The sequence below is a fragment of the Giraffa tippelskirchi genome, chromosome 1 (genome assembly GCF_054371585.1).
Source record: "Giraffa tippelskirchi isolate mGirTip1 chromosome 1, T2T-mGirTip1v1.2.pri, whole genome shotgun sequence".
In the NCBI taxonomy this organism is placed as follows: Eukaryota; Metazoa; Chordata; class Mammalia; order Artiodactyla; family Giraffidae; genus Giraffa; species Giraffa tippelskirchi.
The window spans coordinates 185,364,452-185,376,643 of record NC_137275.1 but is presented as its reverse complement, the minus strand read 5'-3'; the positions used below and the strand labels follow the sequence as shown (position 1 = coordinate 185,376,643).

Genomic DNA, 12,192 nt, shown 5'->3' with positions numbered 1-12,192 from the left:
ATCACTCAATGCAATGTTTGTGCCCTGGATCCCTGTGCTGTTTTGGATGCCAGGCCAGACACAGAGTCAATACAAAGATGAACAAGACTGCTGTCTTTATTTTGGGGAGTAACATATACACACTACTATATATAAAATATCTTCCCTGGTGGCTCAGATGGTAAAGAATCTGCCTGCAACGCAGGAGACCCGAGTTCGATCCCTGGATTGGGAAGATCCCCTGGAGAAGGGAATGGCAACCTACTCCAGTAGTTTTGCCTGGAGATTCTCCTGAACAGAGAAACCTGGTAGGTTATAGTCCATGGGGTCATAAAGAGTTGGAAACGACTGAGCGACTGACATATATAAAATAAACAAGAGGGACCTACTGTATAATTAAAGATTTTTAAATAACCTATATTGGAAAAGAATCTGAAAAAGAATATTATATATATATATATAAATAATATGCTATATGTAGAATTAAGACTATTATATATTATTATATATTCTATAGTATGATATATATTATTATCTTATAGTATTATATATAATATATGTTATATAATAAATAAATAAATAAATATATTCTGAATCACTTTGCTGTAAACACCTGAAACTAACACAATATTGTAAATCAATTATCAGTTTAGTTCAGTTCAGTTGCTCAGTCACGTCGGACTCTTCACGACCCCATGAATCGCAGCATGCCAGACCTCCCTGTCCATCACCAACTCCCGGAGTCCACCCAAACTCATGTTCATCGAGTCATTGATGCCATCCAACCATCTCATCCTCTGTTGTCCCCTTCTCCTCCTGCCCCCAATCCTTCCCAGCATCAGGGTCTTTTCCAATGAGTCAACTCTTCGCATGAGGTGGCCAAAGTATTGGAGTTTCAGCTTCAACATTAGTCCTTCCAATGAACACCCAGGACTGATATCCTTTAGGATGAACTGGTTGGATCTCCTTGCAGTCCAAGGGACTCTCAAGAGTCTTCGCCAACACTACAGTTCAAAAGCATCAATTCTTCGGTGCTCAGCTTTCTTCACAGTCCAACTCTGACATCCATACATGACTACTGGAAAAACCATAGCCTTGACTAGCCGGACCTTTGTTGGCAAAGTAATGTCTCTGCTTTTTAATATGCTATCTAGGTTGGTCATAACTTTCCTTCCAAGGAGTAAGCGTCTTTCAATTTCATGGCTGCAATCACTATCCGCAGTGATTTTGGAGCCCCCCAAAATAAAGTCTGACACTGTTTCCACTGTTCCCCCATCTATTTCCCATGAAGTGATGGGACCAGATGACATGATCTTAGTTTTCTGAATGTTGAGCATTAAGCCAACTTTTTCACTCTCCTCTTTCACTTTCATGAAGAGGCTCTTTAGTTCCTCTTCACTTTCTGCCATAAGGGTGGTGTCATCTGCATATCTGAGGTTATTGATATTTCTCCCTGCAGTGAAAAAAAGACAGTTATCCTGCTTTGTGGAGGACACATTTCAGACAGTATTTTGTGCTGTGCTGTGCTTAGTTGTTCAGCTGTTTCCGACTCGTTGCGACCCCATGGACTGCAGCCCTCCAGGCTCCTCTGTCCGTGGAGATTCTCCAGGCAAGAATACTGGAGTGGACTGCCAAGCCTTCTTCCAGGGGATCTTCTCAACCCAGGTATTAAACCTAGGTCTCTTGCATTGCATGTGGATTTTTTACCATCTGAGCCACCAGGAAAGCCCAAGAATACTGGAGTGGGTAGCCTATCCCTTCTCCAGTGGAGCTTCCCAACCCATAAATCTAACTGGGGTCTCCTGCATTGCAGGTGGATCCTTTACCATCTGAGCCACCTGGGAAGCCTTTCAGACAATATACAGGAAACTGAAACACTGCAGGGTAAGATGTGTATCCTCAAGGAGCTAAAACAAACTGAGATACAAGCATTCAAAGTTTAGGGTAGGGTGCCTCTTCTGATGCGGATGAAGACAATCTCAGCTAAATGGGACAGTCACATTTGGGACTGCTGAAGACAGCAGTACACCCAGCCATAATCCTCATGCTGTTCTTTACACTGGTTTTCTTAGATGCACATTCCTGGGGGCAATGTGATATGACCTTCATAAACTAGAAACAGTTACTTAATCCATAATCATTCTCTTCTGTATTAAGTGAGAGAAGCAGATATCAGTCAGTCCACACATACTTACTTTGCAACTTAATACGTGCCCAGCACCTGGAGAGTTGAGCTCTGTGGGAGATATAAAGCAATAACCAATGTGAATAATATTTAATAGCTCACAGAGCACTTTATCATATATTCTGTGACTCTCACAACAAACCTGTGCCATCAAGAAAAATACAGATATAAATACGAAAATAGAAATGTGAAAGTATTAGTCACTCAGTTGTGTCCGACTCTTTGCAACCCTATGGACTATAGCCTGCCAGGCTCCTCCGTCCATGGGATTCTCCAGGCAAGAATACTGGAGTGGATTCCCATTCCCTTCTCCAGGGGATCTTACTGACCCAGGGATCGAACTTGCATCTCCTGGGTCTCCCTCATTGCAGGCAGATTCTTTACCATCTGAGCCACCTGGGAAGCCTAGATATGAATATTTTGTTATTTTATTCTTCATTATTATGATCTTCATCTTACAGAGAGAACCCCGAGGCACAGAAATATTGTGTTCTGCTCCAGTTTTCACAGCTAATACGTACTGATGTCCGGAAGCCAGGTCTCCGGATTCTAAATCCTCTGTGCTCTTTACACAGTTCCATGCTCCCTCTTACAAATACATGCTAGCAGAAGTATGGTGTTTGAAGATTATTGCTGAAATAGCCAGAACTATATGCAATATGAATTCCAAAAATCTTGCTGACCCTTGGGTTGCATGTATACATGAAAGGAGAAATAAATCATCCATTCTGCTCGGAAAGCTCCCAAGTCCAAATGTTTTCTCATCCTAATGAAGTGCCAACATGGTCTCATAGATTAGCTCTTGCATTGGCCAAACTTCACCCTTCTTTCTGGCTCTTCTGTTCCTCTGTTGATTCACTGACTTAATAGCCTTTACATAAAAGTGAAAACTAGCCTCTTCTTTCAGATTTCTTATTCCTATTTGACCTCTTTCTAAGCCACCAAATGCTGCCCCTGTACTCCTTATGAAATTCCCATCAGGTCACTAGGGCATGTCTGGGGACAGGTCCAAAGATAGTTATATTATAACCCACATTGTCTCTGTTGTTGCTATAGACTGGAATAGATTTCATTTAAGATTATACCATTCAGCTTTGTATAATTATTAATACAACTACTTTTTATGGATTTTTCTTCAAAATAGAAAATACAAATAACCACGTATCATTTAGTTCATATTCATTGGACACAAAGAAGTCTTAACCTTGTTAGAGTCTAGAACTCAGCCACTGGCTTTGACCATCAGGGCAATGCTGGGATTTGGGGCCCAACAGAAATCTGTTCATGGATTAGAGATAAGTTTGTTTGGTGGAAGTGAGGCTGGAGAAGTTCAGAACATTAGGAGGATTTCAAATGGAAAAAAATATATATTATAGTCTAACTTATTGACTATTTCAGTCTAGGATGAAAGGAAAAGAAAGACTTGAACAAATAAAGCCAACCCATGATGTCAGAATCACTTACTGAATAATCTAGCTGGAAAAGAAGCCAATTTAGCAAAAAGATAGGAAGTTCAGAGGTGAAATAGATCTGCCTTCATTTCGTCATTTTCTATTTCATACCTGTATGTGCATGGTATAGTTTAGGGATTTATTGAAAGGGAAAAGTGTAGGAAAAAGGAAGGGAGGGAGAGAGGGAGGGAGGGAAGAATGAAGGAAGGAGAAATCATCATGAAGACTTGGAGATCTCATGTTAGAGTAAAATCAGGAAGACACCGGCTAAAGTGGTATCAAAGGGAAAGAAAGCCCCACAGACAAGGATGCCTTCACCCCATTTTTCTTTTGCACAAGTGCATAAAGGGGTATAAGAGTAAAAGACCAGATGTCTGTGGCTTTCTTGAAGATAGGTCTTTACAGAAAAATTGTAAAAGCAGAGAAGAGAATGGAGAGGGAGGAGAGGGATACTAAAAGAAGGAAAGAGAGAAAGGGAGTGAAAAGAGAAGAAAGAATAAAGGAGAGGAGGGAGGGTGTTGTTAGGAAAGAGAAAGAAATAGAGAAATTAAGAACAATAAAGAGAATTTTTGAAAAGAACGTGATTTAGGGAAGAAGGAAAAAAAAAGAAGCACAAAGAGAAAACGTGGTTCCATTCTAAGGACGTTGTCACTGTAGGTACAGGGGTGTTTTGGGGGAAGAGGAGGGAGCCCAGGCCATTGTGCAACTATTATTATATAATTAAATCTAATAGCAGTAATTCACTGGGAGAGGTCACTGCCTGCATTCTGGATAGACTCTGATTTGATGAGACTGATGTTTCTTGTATTCATGCTGCCTGATGAGGGGCCAGGATGGTGGGAGGGCTCAGTTAGGAGGAATGAAAGGAATAGAGGACGAGTTGACTTGTTCCCCCTCCAGCTTTCCTGAATAGAGGCTGCTCCAGACTCAATCACATTCGATTATTCTCATTTATAATTCTCCCAGTCATAGCCTTGTCTCTCCATTAATTATGGCAATTAGTTTGAACTATTGTTGATACTAATTAGACTGTGAGAAACGTGTTTGGGCTGCCCATTGGTTGGCATTCAGAAAGGAGAGAGATGGTGGGTAAAAAGTGAAGAAAGTGCCAGGGCTTAATCTGTCCAGACTTGGGCAGGCACAGAGAAATGAGTGGTGCTAGCTCAACCACAGCAAGGAGAAAGGTCACTGGGTTTGACCTCATCTTCCTCAGGCTACTCTTCTGCACCTATCCAACCTTTGCTTGCTGTTTGCTCTCATGCCCTAGTGTTTCCACATAGTCATTGTGCACATCCCTGTCTGTACATATGTCCATGCTGTCTCCTCCCCCTGAAATGCTTGCCTCCTATCTTTCTGTCAAATCAAAACCCAAAGATCTTCAGGATCCAGCTGATAACCCCATATTCTCCACAAAATCTTCCCTGACTATTATAATTCCAATTACTTTCTTTCTGTTTTGAATTCTGTTGCTATTACAATAGGGTAGCTTCATTAAGAGCATGAGATTTGGAGTTAGCAAAACCTGCCTTTGAGTCCCAATTCTAATATTATTAAGACATATGCAAGTTACTTAGCTTTAGTTATTTAACCAAAAATAATTTTGGAGGTGGGAGGAAATAGGAATACAGAAAGAAAAATGTAAGCAATGCAAGAGGGGAATTGCCATTTAGAAATCCAAGAGTCGTTCCTCCATTAAGATTATCATCAACATCTACCGAAGAGAAAAGAGTGATCCAGTAGTTAGAATAAGTTGTGTCGGAACCAGAAAGTGTTACTCAAGGTTGACTTTGGGTAGCCCCAAAGCTGTTAGATTCTTGCTGCTTTTTGGACTCTGAGTTGATTGTTGGGAAGAGAGAAAAGGATTATAAGAGAAAGAGAAGCTTACCTACATGTATGATGGGGAAAGGAAGATAAGCACTAAAATGATTATATTTAGGAGTTATGGTTCATAGAACATCTATGTATCTATTAACAGCACTGTGATAGACTCTATGGAGGCAGCTTGAGAAGGACAGGTTGGCTTGATCTCCATCCTGGGTTTATTTTTGTTGTTCGCATTCAGTTCAGTTGACAGACTCTTAGTGGATGTTGACTATGCACCATTTGCTGGACTTGAAAGGTCCAAAGTCACACAAGGACTCTTCCCTGTCCTCATGGGCTCAAAATCTACAGAGAGATTGGGTTCCCCTCACCGAGGTCTGCACGGGCAGGGAGCACACTCTCTGGTGACTAAGAAGGAGATCTATTTGCAAGGCAGGAATAGAGATGCAGATGTAGGGAACAAACTTGTGAATATGTGGAAGAGGAGAAGATGGTGGGAGAAATTGAGATAATAGCATTGACGTATATACACTATCATGTGTAAAATAGATAGCTAGTGGGAAGCTGTTACGTAGCACAAGGAGGTCAACTCAGTGCTCTGTGATGACATGAAGGGTGAGATGTGGGGGGTGGGAGGGAGGGAGGGTCATGAGGGAGGGAGTGTACGTATACATATAGCTAATTCACATACTAACACAACATTGTAAAGCAAGTATACTGCAATAAAAATATATTTATAAATGTAATTAAAAAGAAGACTGGGAAAGTTATTCCCTGGCTGGACTTGGTCCCAGGCTGATGAGAGATTTGTAGACAATTCTGAAGGATTTCACTCAACTGTAGAGTCAGGTCATTACAAGACAACAGCAGAGTCAGTTCTGCTGCTTGACAAGCAAATTGAGGAGCACAGAAGTCACAGTTTTCCTTGGTTCTTCCCCTTCTTCCTCAAGGAACACTGTTCATTCTCTGCGCCTGAGGTTTTTCTCCACTTTCTCTGGAAAGTGCTAGAGGAAAAGAAAAAGCAAAATCTTGCCTTGAGTTGTACAGAACACTAGAGTAATTAGCACATTAAGACAACTTACAGTGTGAGAGAAGCATAAATATTAAGCTGCAGCTGTTGGTGCTGGACAATAATGGATTTGGAAGAGGAAATCCTGGCTTTCAATGTATAGGGGAAAAGGGCTTTGTGAATGGAAAAGCATTCACCTAGCATTATTGTTCTTGTTGATAGTGTTGATGTTGACTGAGCCAAGACAGCCTGCACCGCAACAGGAATCCAGGGCAGCAAAGAAACCCTAGACATCTTTGCTTCTCAAGACCTCTTCCAGTAATTAGATTTCTTCCCTTCTTTGATGTCTGGCTGGACCAAAGCAGGTGTGAAATGACATGCCAGTACCAGAGACCACACTCCCAGAGGTATGACTAGTACACAGGGACTGGAGGAAGGAATAGACAGAGTGAAATGCAAGCAGAGTGTCCTACCTGTCTAAAATGAGTCCAGCGGCTGAGCAAAACCAATACACCAGTCTGTCTTCATACAACATCTTTCTTATTAATAATGTAAGCATGATGGAGGCTCTTATTGATCTTCGATACCTAAATCTTACTTCTCTATGAATAAAAAATGCAATAAGATCTCAGAAATAACCTAAAGACCATGGCCTGGGTCTAAATGACAGGGATAAATTACAGTACGCTGCACAAAACTGAGAAATGTTAATGGCTAGCAGTCCCAGTTTGCTTACTAACTGGCTTAGAGCAGCTCAAAACTGGAGCTGCTGGGGATCCAGCCAAGAAGATCTCTGACCCCAGCCCCTCTGTGGCCTGCAGGACAGCACCAGATCCATCATTGTCAAAGGCTCTGCACTGATAAGAGCCACGCTTCTTTGGTCTGACGTACTTTCATGCTTCCACTTTTATTGATGTGCATGTGGGGGGTGGAGGGAGGGGATTTAGCTTTTCTACCTTCAGTGGAATTTAAGATGTTATATAAAATTAAGCATAATATAAAATGGGAAAATTAAACTGTAAAATATCAGTAGATTTGGAGAAGGAAATGGCAATCCACTCCAATATTCTTGCCTGGGAAATTTCATCCACAGAGGGGCCAAGTGGGCTACAGTCTATGGGGTTGCAAAGAGTTGGACATGACTTAGCCACTAAAAATAACAACAACAAATACCTAACATAAGTTATCTACTCTAGCTGGAGTGAGTTTAGTTCTGTGTTTCACTGCATCTGAATATATATATATATATATATATATATATATATATATATATATATATATATATATGTGCTTCCCAGGTGGCTCAGTGGTAAAGAATTTGCTTGCCAATGCTGGAGACTTGGGTCCAATCCCTGGGTTGGGAAAATCCACTGGAGAAGGAAATGTCAACCCATTCCAGTCTTCTTGCCTGGGAGATCCCATGGACAGAGGAGCCTGGTGGGCTATAGACCATGGGGTTGCAAAAGAGTCAGACATGACTTAGCTACTAAACAACTATATATATAAACAACTATATATATATATATATATATATATATATATATAACTATATATATATGAAAGTGAAAATTGTTCAGTCATGTCTGACTCTGCAACCCCATGGACTATACAGTTCATGGAATTCTCCAGGCCAGAATACTGGAGTGAGTAGCCTTTCCCTTCTCTAGGGGATCTTCCCAACCCAGGGATCGAACCCAGGTCTCCCGCACTGCAGGTGGATTTTTTACCAACTGAGCCACAAGGGAAGCCCATATATATATATATATATATATTCTACTGAAGGCACTTTGTCTTTTTTGGCCCTATTTTCACTCTGATTACTTACATAGAACTTGCCTTCTTCCAATGTCCCACTGTGGTCAGTGCACAGGATTTAGGTGCATTGCTTGACTTTGATGCCAGAAGGAGTTTTAGGATATCTGCTGCATGCAATGGAGAAATGAAATGAATGTAATGAAGCAGCTCTATCAACTCAACTCTGCTTGAGACCTCTCAGTGGTGCCTCTGCTTCCAGAAGAAGTGGCCTTTTCTAGATACAGCCTATTTTCATGTTCCTTTCCTGGTCTTCCAATTCTAGCAAAGCAACTGTTTAGCCTCTGTTTTCATCTTGGATAAATGAGTTCTTTGGAGCCTTTTGACTTTTTGTCTCTGGTATAAAGTCTAGAAGACGTGAACATCTCACATATTCATTCTCTCCCTCTCTCTTTTTCTCATATTGCTTTACCCAACTCTTTCAGAGATCCATGTCTATTGGATACCCCTTTTAATAGCTCTTTGTTGCTGCTTCTTTCTTTCTACTGGATGATTCCATCTGCTTCTTTTCTGTAGGCTTCATTCCTTCACTTCAGGTCTTGTTATAGATACAAACAGCACTGAAGCAGGAGTCAGGCTCTGTTGTCTATTAACAACCTTGATGAGTCATTTCCCTGACCTCCTGGACATTAACAGAAGACTTTGAACAAGATGATCTCTAAAGCTCTTCCCAGAGCTCAGAAATAGGCATCCCCCTTCAGCATTTCCATGAGATTGTTCTTTTAAAGGTTAAAATTATTTTCTAATTGCAAATCCGATAACTTTTCTCAGTGATCAACCTACTTGACCTTTGGGGCAACATTTAATTATTGATTTAGTTTTCCTTCCTGGAACTTGCTGCTTCCTTTCCTTTCAGTGCCCTCGGCTCTCGTTTACTTAAGATTTCTCATCTGACACTCTTCACATATCCTCAGTTTTCTCTTCCACATCACCAAATATCAAAAAATCATAGAATGTCTCCAGAATATTAAAACTAAGAACAAAACATAAGAAAAAATGGAGCCCTAAGAATCTCATATCCTCAGGAGTTAGCATTCACATATGAGAGTCAGAAAAATTTATTTTTAGATGTGGTTCAGAAATTTAACCACCAGTTTATCTCTTGTGAATTAAAACTACTCAGAGAATTGAAGATATAATGAATAATAATGATGGAAATGAATGAAACAATTAAAATGATAGTTGTTTAAAATAGAATTACTAATGATCAATAAAATTAATTAAATATAGAATTATAAAATTAATTGTTATAGTTGCAAAGGGTGATGCAAATGTCAAAAAGGATATTTTTACAAGAGAAGACACATAATATGAATAATAATTTTGTGAGGAAAGAAAAAATTAGGAGCAGACTAAATTTTAAATGTAAGTGAAAGTGTTAGTCACTCAGTCATGTCCACTCTTAGGGACCTCATGGACTGTAGTCTACCAGGCTCCTCTGTCCATGGAATTCTCCAGACAAGAATACTGGAGTGAGTTGCCATGCCCTTATCTAGGGGATTTCTCCACCCAAGGATTGAATCTGGGTCTCCCTCATTGCAGGCAGATTCTTTACCATCTGAGCCACCAGGTCTAAATTTTAAATATAAATCAAAGTTATTAGATTTAGTTTCTTCATTAGCATTGATAATTATGAAAATAGAGTCAATTATTTTACAGATTGAAATTGTATAGCCTAAATATAATGTGTATATTAGCTAAATCATAAGAGGAGAAAAAAAGGAGGAAAAAAATATCAAAAAAACACCTGTAAGGAATAAAGCACAACGTAAGATGACAGTAGATAGTAAAATATGTCAGTCTTTAAAATAAATACCAACAATCACAAATTTACATGTAAGGCACAAAATCTTATGCTAGAGTAAAACATAGGAGACAATCTTCAAGACTTAGGCCTAGGTAAATTCTTTAACAGTACACCAAAAATTTCCATTAAAGAGGGACAAATTAGACCTCTTCAAATAAAAAGGTTTTGCTCCATGAAATGCCTTGTTAAGAGAATAAAAATAGCAAACAACAGATTGGGAGAAAATATTACCAAATTACTCATCTAACAATGGAGTTCTATCTAGAATATATATAAAGAACACTCAAAACTCAATAGTAGAAAGCCAAAAACTAAAAACATGAAAGAAGAGGTGAATGGCAAATAAGGACTTGAAAAAATGTTCAATATTATAAGCCATTAGAGAAAAACAGACGAAAACCACAATGATATATCACTATGCACCCAGTAGAATGGCTAAAACATTTTTAAAGATAAGATAAAATGCTGAAAAGGATGTGGAAAAGGTAGATCTGGTATGAATTGCTGATGGAAATGTAACATGATACAACTACTCTGGACTATATTTGGGTAGTTGCTTATAAAACCAAACATGCACTTATAATATGACCTCAGTAATTAAATTCTTAGACATTTATCCCAGAGAAATGAAGACTTGTGCTCACAAAAACCTGTATGTGAATATACATAGCAGCTTTATTTGCAATAGCCCCAAACTGGAAACAATCCAATATCCTTTGGTGGATGAATGGTTAAACAAACTTGGTATACCTTTGCCATGGAATACTACACCACAACAAACAAGAAATAAGTAGGTCATGAACTTGGAAAGATCTTAAAGGTATGATGCTTAATGAAAAAGCCAATCTGAAAAGATTAACATTGCATGATTCTAAATATAACATCCTCAAAATGACAAAACTATGTAAATAGAGGACAGATCAGTGGCTGTGCTGAAACAAGGACAAGGTTGGGGGTGGTGGTGGCTATGACTATAATTGGATAGTACAAGGGAGTTGCTTTGGGTGAGAAAACAGGTCTATATCTTGATTGTGGTGGTGGTTCTACAAGCCTACATATGGGATCAAATTGCACGGAATTGTATATACACGCAAATGCGTCCTTGAAATATACCAGTAAAATCTGAATACAGTTGGTAGTCTACTTAGTCACAGATTAGCTTGTACTATAGTTACAGATGTTGGCAGTTATAGAAGTTGAAGCAAGCTGGGCAAAGAATTCAAGGGACCCTAGATGCTGTTTTTGCAACTTCCTGTGAATCTATAATTATTTCAGAATTTAAGTTAAAAATAAATAAATGATATATATTTCCTTTCCTGTCTGATTAGAGGGTCTAGAATCCAGTTCTTGGATTTTAATAGCATGCTCCAGTAAAAAGAAGCAGGGCTCCTTAAGAAATGGTTGATTTTAGAACTAGGGCATGAAATATATAAGATGAGTCTGGAGTATCTTCTTTGTAAAGCAAGACTTAGAAATTCGATTTTTCTTAAAAAGATTAAACATCGACTACAAAACTAATTAAATTCACTTTAATAATTTAAAATGTATTTATATATTTATAACTGACAGATAAACACTTCACATGTATAAAAAACATAAATAGAATAAATATATATTAAATACTTGTATGACTATTTGAAATAGTACCAGTTCAATGGCTTATTTTATTTCTTTATTTGCTCTAGATTTGTTTTAAACTCTCTTAAAACTATCATTACGGCTTCCTAGGTGGCTCAGTGGTAAAGAATCCAACTGCCAATGCAGGAGATGCAGGAGACTCAGGTTCAATTCCTGGGTCAGGAAGATCTCCTGGAGAAGGAATGGCAACCCACTCCAGTATTCTTGCCTGGAGAATTCCATGGACAGAGGAGCCTGGAGGGCTACAGTCCATGGGGTTGCAAAGAGCACATACATACACAGAAATATGGTAATTCTTATTCTGACCAACAAGTACTCTTATCAAACTGAAAATAAAAAAAAAAATACTGTTACGATCAGTTCAAAAAATTTAAATTTATGATCAATTACTTTTTGGTCAGAGCATTTTAATTAGCTATATTTTGTTAAATGATTCAAATTTGAGCTGTTGGTCATCAGGGTAATCTCATTTTTGTTGAAAAATGTAGCT

At 38.9% G+C, this 12,192-nt stretch overlaps 1 protein-coding gene across 1 annotated transcript in view; it reads left to right on the top strand.

The window, feature by feature from the left end:
* The window catches only part of LOC145538615 (dynein light chain roadblock-type 1-like), a 518,123-nt gene that overhangs the window by 491,435 nt on the left and 14,496 nt on the right, over nucleotides 1-12,192 (top strand). The window contains exons 22-23 of the mRNA XM_081570951.1: nucleotides 1,439-1,644; nucleotides 1,793-1,863. The gene's annotated coding sequence lies outside the window, so the exon portion shown is untranslated. The remainder of the gene's footprint in view (nucleotides 1-1,438; nucleotides 1,645-1,792; nucleotides 1,864-12,192) is intronic.